The sequence below is a fragment of the Carassius auratus genome, chromosome 21 (assembly GCF_003368295.1).
Source record: "Carassius auratus strain Wakin chromosome 21, ASM336829v1, whole genome shotgun sequence".
NCBI lineage: Eukaryota > Metazoa > Chordata > Actinopteri > Cypriniformes > Cyprinidae > Carassius > Carassius auratus.
In genome coordinates this window covers 7,769,502-7,788,141 of record NC_039263.1, presented here as the reverse complement: position 1 = coordinate 7,788,141, position 18,640 = coordinate 7,769,502, and the positions used below count along the sequence as shown (strand labels likewise).

The window sequence follows — 18,640 nt, the reverse complement described above, 5'->3', positions numbered from 1 at the left end:
GGAACAATGGTAGCTTTATCAACATAAGCCTTACAGAGAAACAAGAAGCTTTTGTGGAAAACAAAATATGATGCGTGATTAGGTTGACCAAACGTGCCATTTTCCCAGGACATGTCCTGGCCAGGATTTCTATATTGACATAAATAACCACGTTTTGGCTTTGTTTGTGCTGGGCAGACCAGTTGTTGTATGACAAAGCACAGTGAGCCTAGTCTGGTGTAAAATGTTAGCAGAAAGTATAGGACTTTTCAATTTTTTGGGGAAATTTATGGACACTCCTATGTTTGTGGTGCATCCCAACATAGACCTTTTTATTGGCTCTTTGGCACTGGCATTGTATCTTCAGCAGCTACAGCAAGAGAACAGTAATGGCGGACTGCATGTTCTCACTTGGGACTCCAGCAGCTACAGCAAGAGAACAGTAATGGCGGACTGCATGTTCTCACTTGGGAATTCTATATGCTAATAGGGCAGAAAGCATCACAAATAGGAGGGACTTTCACTGACTATGTCATTATAGTCTTTAACTGCTTGTGTAGAGAGACTATTTGTGATTTTTTTTGGAATTATAAAACAATGAGTGAGTGGATTTTTACCATTATAGACTGGTTGTTTTCACACACTGCGGCCACAAAGCTGTGTTCAAAAACCTTTTCAATTGATTTTTGCAGTCTATGACAACTTTAAGTACAAATAATGAATATAGTTGCAAACAGCAATTCCCGGGAATTCATGGGATTCAAGCAGTTTAGGTATTTAAGAATATCAAGAAAAAGACATTACATATTATTTAGCAAACCTGTAACCACCTAAATATATATATATATATATATATATATATATATATATATATATATAATAGTAATAATAATACAAATTCTAACCATTTTAACACTTACAATGAGGGTCAGCACTACAGTTTTGGTCATATTTAGACAGACTCAAGTGGTTAGAGTGTTGTTGTTTTTTTTGCCTGTTTCTCTGGTGGCCTCATTAGCTGTCTCTCCAAAGGTTCAGCAGTGCTGCAGCTGCAATGTGGCCTGATGCTGACAGTTGTTTCTCTGTTCGAGTCCCATGCAGATCAAAACTGGTCTCATTCCCTTAAAACTGCCTCTCCCAATGGTGTGTTCAGGGAGTATAGAAAACCACAACACCAATTTTCCCAGATAAGAAGTCACTAAAACATCATTAGGCTCATCAAGCTGCCGCTCAACAACCAGTGTTATCTTAAAATAGTTTTCTTGGTGATGATAGCGTCAGCTTAGTGGATAATGTGGCCCCACAGACATTTGTGTATTTGTTAAGTCAACACTGAGCCTGTAGACTAGTTTTCTCTTTAGTAATTCTCTTTGCTTAATCTTTGGTAAACTTGACTCAATCACATGTTTTTTTTTTTTCTTTCTTCAAGCCAGTGGAGGCAAAAGCCATTTAATAAGGTGCATTGTACGCTGTACCACAACACAAGCAAATATTTCCCAATAATGACTCAGACGAGATTGAGTGATGTGTCATATCACTACAACATGATAGTAGATATATATGCAAACAAGACAAAAACTGGAGGCAATCTGTGAAAAGTTACAGAATATCTAAACTGTAGCATTCTGGGATACTACTGTTTTGAGGAAGGAGCATTACTATAAATGTGTGTATATTGCAAAGTTTTGATAAACGCATAGGCAGGTTTGGCGAGTTATAACTGCTGGTGACTCATCATTTTTTCTCCTCATATGCGACAGCTGTAAAGTCACTCAGGCAGAAAAAGCTGACAGTGTAAGAAAAAAGGCAGTGTTTGGCTTTTTTCTGTAATCATTATGTTGCATATCAATACAGGTATTTGTCATAACCTGAAATCTTAAAGCTCACTCATTTTGGCTTTTATAAAGTTGAATATTTCCATCAGATGTAGTAAAAAAAAAAAAAGAAATTCACCAAACAATGCCATGCAAATTAAATACAAATCAATCGTCCTTTCTTAAAGTGCTGTTTTTTTCTTCCCGTTTGATTGATTGGAAACAAAAGCTGGCTTTAACATCATATTTCATCTTCAATATTAAAGACAACATAACATAAATTTAAGTCTTTTTACATGTATTTCCCTGCACCTATCAAGCATCAGCAAAATGAAAATCCCAATTACAGATGTTAGTGCATTCTATATGTAGTCTACTAACAGTAAGTATTCATATATATATATATTAGGGGTGTAACGGTTCACAAAATTCACGGTTCGGTTCGATACGATACACTGATGTCACGGTTCGGTTCGGTTCGGTTCGATACGTTTTAGATACAGCAAAATGTAAAAACATCTCAACTTTTCAGAATGCCGCAAGCGCACCGCGGGTCATGTGACAAGAACCAACCAATCAGCTTCATCCTTTCCCGTAACAACGTTGAGAGCTCAGCCAAGATGAAGGAACAGCTGATCATAGTTGTATATGGATTGCAATTTTGAAATAAATTCAGTAGCAGAGCTACTGCAAGCGATTTTTAGAGCTGCAAATCCATTTATCCTTCGCTGAAATTTCCGCGTCTCATGGAGAGAGCACGTCATTGTTGCTTAGCAAAGACAGACGCCTCATGAGCGCTTCTGCCCGAGCGCTTTGGAAAGGAGGAGAAAGACGCGCTTAGCGTTTTCCATGCGTTTTTAGGCACGATATGTGAACGGCCCCTAAGGCGCTCGCTCACTCAGCACGCGCTGAAGGCTCGTTGCAAAATGTCTAATGCATTTAACAGACCAGAAATATAAGATCCTAAAATAACCAACAGGTCTAGTGTTTGGGTTGGATTCCCTGTAAGCTATAGTGTCTAAATGCTGCAGGGATAGTTTGCTGCGTGCATGTTTCTCCTTTTTTTCGTCTTTTCCCAGATAGTACTGACGCATATATCCCAGATATTCCCGCTGGTTTTTTTTTTTTTTTTTTTGTAATCCCGCTGGTGTACCCTGTCATGTTGCAGATGCGACATACCGTTGTTTTTTTATCCACCACTCTCTTGCCATCACCATTATAGCTTAAAGGGAATCCAAAGTGCACCCAAACACCAGACCTGTTGGTTATTGGAGGATCTTCTCATTTCTAGTCTGTTAAACGCATTGGCTATTTTGCAACGAGCCTTCAGCGTTTACTGAGTGAGCGAGCGCCTGCTGAGTAGCCTAACATAAACATATAAGATGGTGTTTTTTTCTTCTTCGGGAGTGTCAGGGGCGTTGCCTGTTACGTTGTTTGGGTTATTGGGCTACCTTGTTGAACGCATATCATTATATTTCTTTCTCTCTCTTTTTTTTTTTTTTTTCAAATATAATTAATTACTCCAACGAACCGTTCGGTATACATAATGCGTACCGCGTACCGAACCGAAAGCGTCGTACCGAACGGTTCAATACGAATACGCGTATCGTTACACCCCTAATATATATATATATATATATATATATATATATATATATATATATATATATATATATATATATATAGGAATACTTACTGTTAGTACACACAGTACATATAGTAGAGAACAGACCAAAAGTTTGGACACACCTTCTTATTCAAAGAGTTTTCTTTATTTTCATGACTATTAAAATTGTAGAGTCACACTGAAGGCATCAAGGGCTATTTGACCAAGAAGGAGAGTGATGGGGTGCTGCGCCAGATGATCTGGCCTCCACAGTCACCGGACCTGAACCCAATCGAGATGGTTTAGGGGTGAGCTGGACCGCAGACTGAAGGCAAAAGGGCCAACAAGTGCTAAGCATCTCTCGGGGAACTCCTTCAAGACTGTTGGAAGACCATTTCAGGTGACTACCTCTTGAAAATCATCAAGAAAATGCCAAGAGTGTGCAAAGCAGTAATCAAAGCAAAAGGTGGCTACTTTGAAGATCCTAGAATATGACATATTTTCAGTTGTTTCACACTTTTTTGTTATGTATATAATTCCATATATAATTCCACATGTGTTCATTCATAGTTTTGATGCCTTCACTGTGAATCTACAATTTTCATAGTCATGAAAATAAAGAAAACTATTTGAATGAGAAGGTGTGTCCAAACTTTTGGTCTGTACTGTATATATATATATATATATATATATATATATATATATATATATATATATATATATATATATATATATATATATTAATTGGAATAAATCAAAAAGTGCAGATTTATCATGAAATAAAAAATATAACATTTATCTTGTTTAAAACATTCATTTTGTTATTATTTACTATATCCAGCAAAGTAAGCCTAAATATTAAAGATTAAAGTTTATGCAAGCTTTATATCAAGCTATAAATTAAAATATCTCTTGAAAAAAGGGACACTTGGATACTCCTAATAAGAAATCAAAATACCAAATGATATAAGACATTAACTTGTTACATTTTGAGCTCCTCTGTGTGGGCGATAGAGCGCTACAGTGGGTTGGGCGACCTTCATTGATTGGGTGCAAACAACAGGCTGCACTATCCCCTGTAGTGCTGCGGCGGCCATCTTCCCTGTGTGCATCAGCTAAAAAAGACTCCTAAAAGAGCATTCACAGGTGTACGTCTTTTTAAAGACGTGTCTTTTTAAAGATGGCATTTCACCCATGCTTTCTGGATGCAGTCGTTACCTGGAGCAAGGTGATGGTCACGATCGCTGCCTCACGTGCCTGGATATTAAACACACTGAGGTGGTGTTCCTGGATGAGTCATGTTCTCATTGCGGGAAAATGACCATCTCGGAGTTGCAGACCTGGCTCCATTACCTCAAAAGAGGTGCAGTTCTGGTGGCTCTGCCGCAATCTATTTGTCTTCCTGGCAGAAGTCCTGCATTGGGGGATGAGCCGGAGATCTTTGAATATGAATATTCGGCTGCGCTGTCATCCACTGGGACAGTAGCCAGGTCTAAATCTAATCCTTATGACGGCTATGCTTTCCCGAGCCGCAGAGAGGATAGGGCTCAAGTGGAAACCTCCGCCCGGTGCGGAGCCCTCGAGGTTGGAGGACTGGTTTCTTGGGGTGGCCTGTTCTGGTTCTCAGTGCCCCACTCTTGTATCATTCTTCCCAAAGGTGCATATAACCTTTTATCTATAGAAAGCTTGCCATGTATGCTTTTAAAGTAAACAATTGCCACCGAAAACCAATATTCTGTAATAAAGTAATCCATATGAAAACAACGCGATGTCTGTTTTTCACGTCTCCCTTCATTATATCTAATGTGACCACGCCCCCGCGCTGAACTCGCTATTCAGATTCAAACTGAAGCACGCGGCTTGAATACACCCACACAGAAGAAAAATCAGCGAGACTGTTCTTCAAGTTTGTTTTATTTTACTGTTTGCTTCACGATGCGAGGAATAAGACATAATTAACCCCGAAAAGATGTAATGTGGTTGAGGATTTGAGATTTGGATTTCCTCAGAAAAAAAGGATGAAGTGCTTTATTCAGCAGAGATCATAAACATGAGTAAGTCTCTTTTTATTTATTTATATACTTGTACTAGTTTGCACATAACGTGTAAACATTTTACTAGTTAGACTTTTTCCAAACTATAATTCCTGACTAAATGTTTAATCAAGTGAAACATTATGAAGTTTTAGTAACAATATACAATACTATATAATTCAAAAGCTTGATGTAAATAATATAAATGTAACAAATAAATGTAACTGTAACAAATGTAGTAAACAATGCTGTTCTTTCAATTTACCCCCCCAATAAACGAAAAAAAAAATATTCTCAGCTCTTTTCAACATTATTAATAATAATAACAATTTTTTTTTTTTTTTTTTTTTTTGTAGAAAATCAAATTGTTAAAAGGATTTCTGAAGGATTGTGTGACTGGAGTAATAATGCAAAAAAATCAGTTTTAAAGTCAGCTTTGATTGTTCCTAATAAACTATTTAACTGCTCCCCCAAGTGGATATTAAATTATGTTGTGGGATAATTAAATATATTCTAAATAAACTACAAACATTAAATTATATAGATTTATTTTGTTCTCACATTCTTTCTTGTAACTCCTCCCACAGTGGCACAGCTGACTGAGAGGCTCATTATGAAGCTCATTATGCAGGCCTTTGTCTTCTCAGGTGTAAATCACAATGATATTCATGATAGTTGAAGCCTACTCGCATATGACTTTTACCAACAAAAAGTGTCTTAGAAAATTTAAATCAATATATTGTTTTCTGTAAGTGAGTAAACAAGATGATTTTCACATAATTTAGAAAAAAAAATTCTAGGCTACAAGCTCCAGTTCTCAAAAATCCCGGGAACCAATGTTCTGTTTGTGTTTTATTGCCTTATTCAAGTGATTTAACATTTTTCGTTTTTCACTAACCACGCATAACATTTTTTTTTTCTTCTCAAAAACACAATCATGTACAGTACAGACCAAAATTTTTGACACACCTTCTCATTCAAAGAGTTTTCTTTATTTTCATGACTACACACTAAAAAATGTTGGGTTAAAAATAACCCAACAAGTAATCCAACTATGGGTTGGTACAGCACCTTCCCATCTATGGATTATTTCAACCCAACCCATAGGGTTAAAATCTTGTTGGGTTAAAAGTTACCCAACAGTTGAGTTAATTATTTATATTAATTAACATCAGTATTTTTATTAAAAATTACTTAAGGGGGGGGGGGGGGGGGGTTGGGTGAAATGCTCGTTTTCACTCAATATCCTGTTAACCTTGAGTACCTATAGAGTAGTACTGCATCCTTCATAACTCCAAAAAGTCTTTAGTTTTATTATATTCATAAGAGAAAGATAGTCTGTACTGATTTTTCCCGGAAAAACACGACCGGCTGGAGGCGTGACATGTGGGCGGAGCTAAAGAATCATGAGCGCGAGTAGGCTTTTGCGTTGAGAGCGTTTGGAAGTTGTGACATTACCGTGAGAAAAAAAAAAGATCATCCAAAACAAACCATGGCTAACAGTCAGATTCAGCCGTTTATTTATGATCCATAATCAGATCCCGAGGCTGAAACTGAAAGTGAGCAGCAGCAACAATTCGCTTCGAGCGGGGCTCGAACCCGGGTCTCCGGCATGGGAGGCGGACACACTAACAAGTAGGCAGAGATATTTTAAGCAGGTTTACTCACTGCCTGCGGTTCCAACACACGATCGTGACCCTTTTTTGTTGGGATTGCATCATCCTTAAGAAATAAACAATACGCAAATCCGTCGTCAAACTGGGCCTTGTTTGTAAAACAAGCATCTTCGAAATGCAGAGTAATTTGGTAATCTGTACAGGGTTGTCTTGCCCTGGCAACCAAAAACACACTTCTTTTGTGACTTTTCGCGACGCTCTCGCTCTGATCAGTGAATGAATGTCTGTGCCCAGCCTCTCAGTGCTCTGCTATACGGGAGCGCGCTCTTCCGGCAGACGTGCCCTTAGGACCCATATAAGGAAATTCCGCTCCATCTAACGTCACACAGAGCCATACTCGAAAAAAACTTTCCGAAACTTGTGACAAATCGGAAGGAGTATTTTGGGAACAAAAATACTCCTTCAAACGTACAACTTAATTTTTGAAACTTTGTCCATGTTTAGCATGGGAATCCAACTCTTTAACGGTGTAAAAAACTCAGCATGCATGAAACAGCATTTCACCCCCCCTTTAATACAACCATATTTTGAAACTACTTTGTTGTAACTTACAGATTTTATTTTAATATGCAAGTAACACATTTACAAATATATTTTAAAATATTTTATTTAAATGTACAAGAATGTGTAAAAATACAACTGACATTTTCAAGATATACAAATGTGTCGATTCATATTCATATCAAAACACACAAACATGCAAATACAGTTCACAGCTGTGGCCTAATGTTTAGAGAGTTGGACCTGTAACCCAAAGGTCGCCGGTTCGAGTCTCTGTGCTGGCAGAAGTTGTAGGTGGAGGAAGTGAATAAACAGTGCTCTCTTCCACCCTTAATACCCACGACTGAAGTGCCATTGAGCAAGGCACTTAACCCCAGTTGCTCCCCGGGCGATGGATCTATAGCTGCCTACTACTCCGGATGTGTGTTCACTTCTCACTCCTCTGTGTGTGCACTTGGATGGGTTAAATGCAGAGCACCAATTCCGAATATGTTATAACATAACATATAATAAAACAAAAAATAATCATAAAAATAATCATTAGGGAAGTCGTGGCCTAATGGTTAGAGGGTTGGACTCCCAATCGAAGGGTTGTGAGTTCTAGTCTTGGGCCGGACGGAATTGTAGGTGGGGGTAGTGCATGAACAGCTCTCTCTCCACCTTCAATACCACGACTTAGGTGCCCTTGAGCAAGGCATCGAACCCCCAACTGCTCCCCGGGCGCCGCAACATAAATGGCTGCCCACTGCTCCGGGTGTGTGCGTGTGTGTGTGTGTGTGTGTGTGTTCACTGCTTTGTGTGTGTGCATTTCGGATGGGTTAAATGCAGAGCACAAATTCTGAGTATGGGTCACCATACTTGGCTGAATGTCACTTCACTCACTAAAATCAAGTAATAATAATAATAATAAAATATATATTGCTGGACCTACTGATGATCAATAAAATAAAAAAAGTTTTTTACTGATAAATACAAAGTTTTTAAGGAGGAGACAATGTGCAGAAGAAACTATTAAAGACTGTGTGTTACAAAAACTCTCAAATATGAGCAGAGGGCTTTGGGTAGTAGATGTCATATACAGGTCCTTCTCAAAAAATGTGCATATTGTGATAAAAGTTCATTATTTTACATAACGTAATGATAAAAATTAAACTTTCATATATTTTAGATTCATTGCACACCAACTGAAATATTTCAGGTATTTTATTGTTTAATACTGATGATTTTGGCATACAGCTCATGAAAACCCAAAATTCCTATCTCAAAAAAATAGCATATCATGAAAAGGTTCTCTAAACGAGCTATTAACCTAATCATCTGAATCAACTAATTAACTCTAAACACCTGCAAGAGATTCCTGAGGCTTTTAAAAACTCCCAGCCTGGTTCATTACTCAAAACCGCAATCATGGGTAAGACTGCCGACCTGACTGCTGTCCAGAAGGCCATCATTGACACCTTCAAGAGAGAGGGTAAGACCCAGAATGACATTTCTGAACGAATAGGCTGTTCCCAGAGTGCTGTATCAAGGCACCTCAGTGGGAAGTCTATGGGAAGGAAAAAGTGTGGCAAAAAACGCTGCACAACGAGAAGAGGTGACCGGACCCTGAGTAAGATTGTGGAGAAGGACCGATTCCAGACCTTTGGGGACCTGCAGAAGCAGTGGACTGAGTCTTGTGTAGAAACATCCAGAGCCACCGTGCACAGGCGTGTGCAGGAAATGGGCTACAGAGAAGCAGCACTGGACTGTTGCTCAGTGGTCCGAAGTACTTTTTTCGGATGAAAGCAAATTTTGCATGTCATCCGGAAATCAAGGTGCCAGAGTCTGGAGGAAGACTGGGGAGAAGGAAATGCCAAAATGCCTGAAGTCCAGTGTCAAGTACCCACAGTCAGTGATGGTCTTGGGTGCCATGTCAGCTGCTGGTGTTGGTCCACTGTGTTTTATCAAGAGCAGGGTCAATGCAGCTAGCGATCAGGAGATTTTGGAGCACTTCATGCTTCCATCTGCTGAAAAGCTTTATGGAGATGAAGATTTTCGTCAGTGCCAAAACCACTGGTAAATAGTTTACTGACCATGGTATTACTGTGCTCAATTGGCCTGCCAACTCTCCTGACCTGAACCCCATAGAGAATATGTGGGATATTGTGAAGAGAAAGTTGAGAGACGCAACACCCAACACTCTGGATGTGCTTAAGGCCGCTATCGAAGCATCCTGGGCCTCCATACCACCTCAGCAGTGCCACAGGCTGATTGCCTCCATGCCACGCATGAAGCATGAAGCAATGTGAAGCAGTCATTTCTGCAAAAGGATTCCCGACCAATTATTGAGTGCATAACTGAACATAATTATTGAAGGTTGACTTTTTTTGTATAAAAAAAAAAACTTTTCTTTTATTGGTCGGATGAAATATGCAAATTTTTTGAGATAGGAATTTTGGGTTTTCATGAGCTGTATGCCAAAATCATCAGTATTAAAACAATAAAAGAAATATTTCAGTTGGTGTGCAATGAATCTAAAATATATGAAAGTTTAATTTTTTTCATTACATTATGGAGAATAATGAACTTTTATCACAATATGCTAATTATTTTAGAAGGACCTGTACAAAGAAAAGTTTGTAACACAGATCGACTGCTTGTAGTATCGTCTACTGTTCCATCGCCTCCCCGTTTAAAATAATAAAATCTTGGGAGTTTTCCTTGTCACCAAGCACCAGGACATGTGGATTCTGGCTTGTCTCATGATACAAGTACAGCACTAATTAGTCCCAACCTTAAAAGAATTTAAAAAAGAAAGTTCAGTTAACATGCATTGTGATGATATTTCATTGATACACTCACTTTACAAATGAGTGAATTTAAATGAGTTAAAGCTACAGCGAATTTAAATTGGTTAAAGTGATAATTCACCAAAAAATGAAAATTCTGTCATCATTTTTTTATTCAAAATATCTTCTTGGAACTATTTGTATTGTACAACATGTGTCTTATACAAAATAAATTAAGGTGACTTGACTACACAGGGCACTGTAATTTTAAGTTTTGCTTTTACTTACAGGTTGAATGTCAATGAAGGACCGCTTCGTTTCCGTGTATGATGTGCACACAATTCTTCCATTTGTGTGGTATGGAGCAGATGGCAGGAAGGGTTTTAAAGACAATTTCTGCATGAAGGCCTTTAAATGACAAAAGTACATAGATTTTACAGTCAAGTAAAAAAAAAAAAAAAAAAAAAAAAGCTAAGCTTACAGTTTACATTTTTAAAGTCTTTGTGGGGATCTACTATCATCTGCACTAAGAGACAGACTAAACCAGTTTTCACTCCCTCCAGAAAATTTGGCTATATTTGCTGCTAATGTGAGTACATTTTCCCACCTTTTACCCTTTGATTGATTTGGACTTGTAGGGAGGAACAAAAGTACACTCTAAATGAAAGGAAGCTTTGTTGGACAGAATGCAACAATACACTTTTCACCTCATTTGTCCTTTTTCATAATTTTTGGAAGTCATAGGTCTAAGTAAAATTGAAAACTTATGTATCATTAATTTAAATAGGTTACTTACCTTGAAATGTTTCAGTTTACAGGCAGAAATTCTATTGTTGCAATTTTTCCTTCACGAAAAAATCCATTGTCTAAAACATAAGTATAAACACATTTAGTACAATACATTTAAAAAACATGTCAGTCAATCTAGCATCATAAGAGAAATTGCTGTAATTATAGGGTATTCTAATAGATGCATAACAATATTCAAAATGAATAAATCATAAAAACACTTTTACAGTACAGTTAATTAGTGCTGTTTTACGCTCCCCTCTTAAAGGTTGGTTGTAGGAGTAACATTAATGCTATGTAAATTTGGGGCACTGGTATAAATTTCAGCTGAAAGATGGGATTACCTCACGACTGCGCGCTTTTCTTTCGTCTGGGTTTTTAACTTTTATAACAGAAAATTGCAGGTTCATTCAAACGATTCTTGCGGAGTCTGCTGTCTGTCACATGACTGATGTGTGAGCTCAGCTCGAGCAGCTTCTTTCACTGGTCCGATCCGATAAATGGTCCGAGCGGCTTTTCTAACATTTTTATTAACTTTAAGTAATACTTGTCTAAACATTTTTTTGCAGCTAATATTTTAGTGTATTAATGCTGGCGAACAAACAGGAATAGCATTCATTTACAATCGATCTGATTATCTGAGGGAAGCAAATGGACTAAAGGGAATTAAAACTTTTTTAACGTATAAAAAAACAAGAATTAACGGACACAGACACATTACTTAATGTTATGAAAGTTATATACATCATACGATTATATTAACAGTTTCTTACCCATCAGGCAGACTGCCACTGAGTCTCTGACTGGACCGTTAAAATTTGAACAGGAGTGAAGCAGGAAACATATTTAACCCAACAGTCGGGTTATATCTTAACCCAACGACAAAAAAAGAAAAAAAAGAAAATACCCAACAAATTTTAAGATAACCCATTGACCCAATATGTGTAACCCAACGGTTGGTTTAAAAAAACAACCCGTTTTTTGCTGTGTATGAAAATTGTAGATTCACACTGAAGGCATCAAAACTATAAATTAAGACATGTGGAATTATATATGGAATTATATACATAACAAAAAAGTGTGACACAACTGAAAATATGTCATATTCTAGGATCTTCAAAGTAGCCACCCTTTGCTTTGATTACTGCTTTGCACACTCTTGGCATTCTCTTGATGAGCTTCAAGGGGTAGTCACCTTAAATGGTCTTTTAATGATCTTGAAGGAGTTCCCCGAGAGATGCTTAGCACTTGTTGGCCCTTTTGCCTTCAGTCTGCGGTCCAGCTCACCCCTAAAACATCTCGATTGGGTTCAGGTCCGGTGACTGTGGAGGCCAGGTTATCTGGCGCAGCACCCCATCACTCTCCTTGTTGGTCAAATAGCCCTTGATGCCTTCAGTGTGACTCTTTAATTTTCATAGTCATGAAAATAAAAAAAACTTTGAATGAGAAGGTGTGTCCAAACTTTTGGTCTGTACTGTACATACAAGCTGCACACATATTATTATAGCCCAGTATGTGTGATTACAGTGAGATTAGGTTTTAGCCATTTAGGTATTTATAAGAAAACTGAAAAAAAAAAAGCTCAAATGTCAGGGCATGACAAAGCTTATCCAGGCCCCAAAAATACCCTTAGACTCCATAGAGTTAATATATTGATGTAAAGGGTGATTATTTTAATAACTGCCAAATTTTCTTTACTCGTCTTATCTTTGTATTTGAAATAAATACGTCTGTACGTAGTCACTTTATTGCTTTGTTCAAATCTATTAACAGTTAACGCTACATGATTAAAACTGATCTTGAAAAATTGAGCGACCACATTGCTACATAAAATTTGACTTGGCCATGCACTTAATGCCTCATCTGCAGTCATTCTTTAATATGGTTCATTAGTTAACATTAGTTAATTACATTAGTTAACATATAAATAAATATATATATATATATATATATATATATATATATATATTTTTTTTTTTTTTACTGCATTCTATTTTTCAGAGCGCATTGCATTTCAAAGACAATTAAGGCTTGAGTTGAGAGTGGCTGAGAGTGGCCCTATGAGGATATGTTTAATGGCCTTCTCAAAAAGCCCTTTTTTGCCTTTATTTCGCTCTCTCTCTACATCCTCACGTCGCTCAGTACAGCTTCAGTGAATGGATGCATAAGAAATAAAAATGTAATACTTTGCCTCTCTTAATGGAGCTCCTGGCCTTCCAGCCTCAGTCCTTTCTTAGGTCACCCACCACTTAATTAAGGCATTTGGAAAGCTCTCTAAGCATTGTAGAGGTGGAAGCTCTTCACAGGACATGACTAGCAGTTTCAGAAAGGCCCAAATTCAGCTCTGATACAGCTAATAGGAAATGATTAGGTAGGAATCATTGAAAGAAAGCAGCAGACTGGGAGAAGAAATTAAGACCATGAGCAAAAAGCACTGGGTTAATGCAAACCATGGGTAATCAGCCTAACCAAAATGCCAAACACAAGAGACAATAACTGTGTCCCAAAGTGAAATGAACTCTTTTCGAAGGCCATGGCTTCAAAGTGCATGAAGGGCGCTCCGCCTTTTCTGGATTTTCTAATTGAACCACCAGAGGTTCCCGATTAGTGCTCTGTCGCATAGCAATGGTGCAAGAGTAGAGCTGCCGTCCTGCCAAGATAGGTGGAGCCAGATTTGATCTTTTTTTTTTTTTCTTGTTATGTCTTACGTCATAATTGGAGGAGATGGTGATTTACCTCAGGTTTAGCCAAGACCGAGGACAAGTAAGTGAAACTGGTTTTCTGCGTCCTTAATTGTAGGATTACAACTTTAAATGCAGGTATTGTATTGGAGCTTACTTGAATAAAGTTTAAATGTTGACTGATATCTTACAAAGGTGTGATTTTATATAGTTTATTGTCTTGACCATGGTTATCATATGTAGAAAGGTTTGCAACCTGTATTTTTAGGCAGTTAAGTATAAAAATAAAAATGTTAATAAATAAGTAAATAAATAAATAGAGCATTGTACAGCTGAATGTTCAGTGACAGCTGTCACAGCTGAACAGTGCTAATTGGAGCCCTTCAGATGCAGCCTTTGATATAGTAAGCAAAATTCATTAATTAAGTATTCTCTTACAAATATGAGGTACTAAGTTTTATTTTATTAGCTTTTTTTCTCACAGGACAGCAAAATAAAAAAAAATAATTTGTTAATTTACAACATGACGCATTGGTATGGATTAAACTACCCAACAGTATATGTAGTAGGCAACTTTAAATTTAATAAGTTGAACATATTAAGAAGTAAAATGCTACATACACATTAGTGCAGCAGTAATATTATTATTCTTTTTATTTAACAATACTGTATACCTTTACTTTTACTCTCAATACTTAAGTATGTTAGATTATGCAAGATAATACTTTTTATGGTGGTCTCCAGAGTGTTTGAAATGTCTCATTTCACTGTCACCGCATTGTCCTCTGAATCGCTGAGGAGGTGGTGGCCATTCGCCAAGAGATTCCCCTCCTGTTAAACCTAAGCTATGTTGTAAACAGTTGTAAAAAGTACTTTAACTCCCAAGTTTTAATGTGTGAAAAAAAGAATAATAAATCCATAGAAGAATGTTTTGTGAAAATAAAATAAAAATAATATATATATATATATATATATATATATATATATATATATATATATATATATATATATATATATATATAAGCTGCATAAAAAAAATAACAATATACATAATTACTTCTCTTTTATTTACACACGTGAATATGCTAAACAAAAATACAAAATGTACAGAGAGTACTCAGGCTCATTCACAAGTAAATGACACTACAAAAAATATAATGTAATGTAATGCTTTAATCTAACGTGTCTATTGATATAGGCCTAGTTTTAATATCATATATTTAAGGTAATAGTTAAGGTGTTTTGTTATCGTTGTGTTTGTTTTCTTCATTTTTAATGTTTTGTACATTTTTGAACTAGTAGTTCAGAACCATGGATGGCAAAATTTCAATCACTTCATTCTGGATGGTTTTGCAGTTCCTCCAGAAAAACTCGGATTTTTTTTTTTTTTTTTTTTTTTTTTTTTTTTGTGATTGTTGCGGGCAAAAATCCTTGATTTTGCGGCACGTTTTCTTAAAAAATGTGATGGAATATGCGGGATATTTTTGCAATTTTATGCGATGAAATTGCGTGGACTTGCAAAAACTGCGGTTTGATGAAAAAGAGAAAAGAAGGGGATTCCCCCAACACCTTTTTCTCACTAGGCTACTACCTTAATGTAAAGAGTAATTTCTTATTACTTCCTATGATAAGCGAGCATATCAAATCACAGACTATTTAAGTTGCAATCTCTTACTGCAACGTAAAATATTTTACATACTACTAATATAATTACAACTGTAAGTTTTTTGTACTGTTCTGTAACAAAAAAGTGCAATTTTACAACTGTAAAGTTGCATCAACTTCTGAATGAAACTACAACAGTGTTAGTAGCTTAGTGAGAAGGGGGTGTTTGGGGAATCACCTTTTTTTCTCTATTTCATCAAACCGAAGTTCTCGCAATATAATTTGGCTCCACTGTCATGTAACAAATAGGTAAACTGCTTCGCGCGTTTTTTTGCGCTTATTTCTGTTGGCAAATAAGAATGATTTGCGCGCTTCACGTTTCACCCTGGTTTCACCGCGGGGTTGGCAGATGATGTTCACGTCACGTAATTACGTCACTTCATAAGGTTCCCATGGCAATAGGGGAAAATGGGGCTTTACTTGTGTGAAGTAAGCACAACATTTTTCAACTTTCTGCTAATATATATGTGAGTTTTTTGCAACGAAAATACATGGATTATGAAAGCATGCTAGCCCCGCATATTTTGCTTTCTGAAATCGGCAATTTATGCGGCAAAAGAGCGGTGTATTTGAAAAAATGCGACCCCGCATAAAAATGTGGCCTTTGGCTGATTATGCATTAAAATATTAAAATATTATGCGTTTTTCTGGAGGGACTGGTTTTGGAAGTGTACTTTGCATTTTGTGGGATACCTGATGTAATGTCAGCCAGGTATTTATCTTTTTCAAACGTGTATTTAAACAACTTGGCAAAAAGCCCCGCAGCTATGCAACCTTCCTCACTGTCACGTTTCACAATCCCCGCGTAGTGGAAGCTCATTGACTGCTAAAAACTTCACAACACCTGCCATGCTTTTTATGTAAAAGCGATTATTTTCTATCTGTTGGGGGCCGAGCAAATATGCTACGGTCTCCCCTGACAACGATCGGTGGCAAAGTCCATGAGGTCGAGGCTTTTAAATGAGCTTGGCTGCACTCATGTTTTTGAAGACCACGGTCACGTTCTAATGCTGCTTTCCAGTTTCGAAAACCTGTCGAAACAAACATGTCATTTCCAGAGAAAGCAACACCGAACACTCGGCACGGAAAACAAAAGCATGCATCGCAATCTACAGAATATTCAAGCCACTTATTGGGCTACTATATGTCACTACTATCACTACTATCAGTGATAGTTCTAATAAAATGAATTGGCTGTCACTGTCGTTTATTGCTTTATAATTCAGCACGTCTGTTTACCTCAAAGGTTGCGAAGTGAATGAGCTAAGTTTTTCCGTCTCGGAGGGAAAAAAAGAGGTGATTGGGCAGAAAAAAACATATATGGAGATTAATTGAATATCGCTCTAATTTTGTGATTGGCTGTTACAGTATGTGGTGTGGGGCCAGGGTGGGCCAAGCCTCTGATTGGGTGGGCCAGGCCCACCCTGCCCCCCCAACACCCCCCCGTGGAGCCGGGCCTGGTTGTCATGCTAGATATGTCAACAGATATTGTAAACTTTAGCACTTTAGTATTTTATATGCATGTCCTGCTGTGTCATATTTTCTAAAGTGCTTCTATTTTCTCTTGTTTTAGAACTATTCTGAAAAAAAAAAAAAAATAATAATAATAATAAAAATAGCCTGCTGGGAAAAGAAATAAAAAAAGGAAAGTAAGCAAGTTAAAGGGATAGGTCACCCAAATAGCAGAATTATGTTATATAGTTTGTTTGTTTGTTTGTTGTTTTGACCCTGGCTTTTAACACTTTTCATAGGTATTTGAATAAATTAAAACACAATACTTTCATTCCAGTGCAAAGTCCCCCACATAATTCTCATCCTCCATGTTGATTGTATATAAATTCTATAGTCACCTGCGATCAATTGATTTTGGGATAGGGTAGGGTTTGAAGTGTCCATCAGATGTATACTTAATTTTGTTCTGAAATGGAGGGTGCATTTGAAGTCACTTTCGAATTACCAACGGATATAGAAGACCAAGAGGTGAAACCCTGATGCTTTTTGTGTAACAGCCACTAGGTGGTGCTTCGGTAGTGCAGCTGCCATTTTAGAGTGAAAATTGCAAACTGGACAACATTACTTTCCTGCAGAGACCTATACTTGGGACAACAGCACAGATACACAGAGAGAAAAACAATGAAAAAGAAGTCAAAGTGGAATAAAAGAACACAATGTTGGGCAATCCACTGCAAAAACTATTAGCGTGTCAGTAAAAATCTTGCCTTTTGTCATTTCCCAAAGACCCTGACAGGTAATACATTTACAAAAGTGTAAAAATATTGTGTGTTTTGAAGTTGGACACGGCGCTGTCTTATGCAAAGCTAACTTTACCTGTTTTTAGTCTACAGGTGCATCTCAATAAAATAGAATGCCGTGAAAAAGTTAATTTATTTCAGTAATGCAGCTCAAATTGTGAAACTCGTGTATTAAATAAAATCAATGCACAGATTGAAGTAGTTTAAGTCTTTGGTTCTTTTAAATGTGATGATATTGGCTCACATTTAACAAAAACCCACCATACTTTGAATGGAGTGACATCAAGCATTGCTGAAATGAACTGTGGGTCTGTTGGTCGCGTTGGGTCCGTTGCTTGCAGCAGAAGTTGAAAACTTTTCAAGCTTCAATACAGGCTTCAGCCAATCACATCATCTTATGCAAATACCCTGGTGAGGACGCTAGCCAATCAAGTTCATGTAACACCAGAAAACTAATGTGACTGTCTGTTGTCACTATGACCATCCCGTCAGCACCAAGCTTAAGAAACGCCCTCCATCCAGCGTCAACGCTTGACGATACAAGGCTTGTTCAAAATTTGCAGTCAGGTGGAATTACAAGTGGAGATGTTAAGTCGGACACTTTTTCTCACAGTGTACGCATAGTCTTGTTACAGATAAAATGAATAAAATGCTATATTTGTCAAAAGCACTTTTTTTTATACAGCTTAATACAGTATCATCTGATCAAGAATAACGTTCGCCATATAAACATATATTCTTTTGTCAGTTTTTAGATAAACTGACTCAAGATAACAGTGCGTCTACACTAAAAAAAGGCAGCAGCCGATCTTTGCGTTACTGCATGAAATCGAACAAGCCTGAGTGTCAGCTGGAACTGCAGTTTTGTCTCATTTC

The 18,640-nt window shown here is 37.3% G+C and overlaps 1 protein-coding gene and 1 long non-coding RNA gene across 4 annotated transcripts in view; both read right to left on the bottom strand.

Moving 5' to 3' along the window:
• sgcd (sarcoglycan, delta (dystrophin-associated glycoprotein)) overlaps positions 1–18,640 on the bottom strand; it is a 471,077-nt gene that overhangs the window by 310,324 nt on the left and 142,113 nt on the right. The gene's annotated exons all lie outside the window — the stretch shown is intronic.
• On the bottom strand, positions 10,166–12,136 carry LOC113038369 (uncharacterized). Its single transcript, XR_003274774.1, has 3 exons — positions 11,174–12,136; positions 10,666–10,785; positions 10,166–10,382 (listed from the first exon to the last, which is right to left on the bottom strand). It is a non-coding gene; the product is annotated as an uncharacterized LOC113038369 (long non-coding RNA).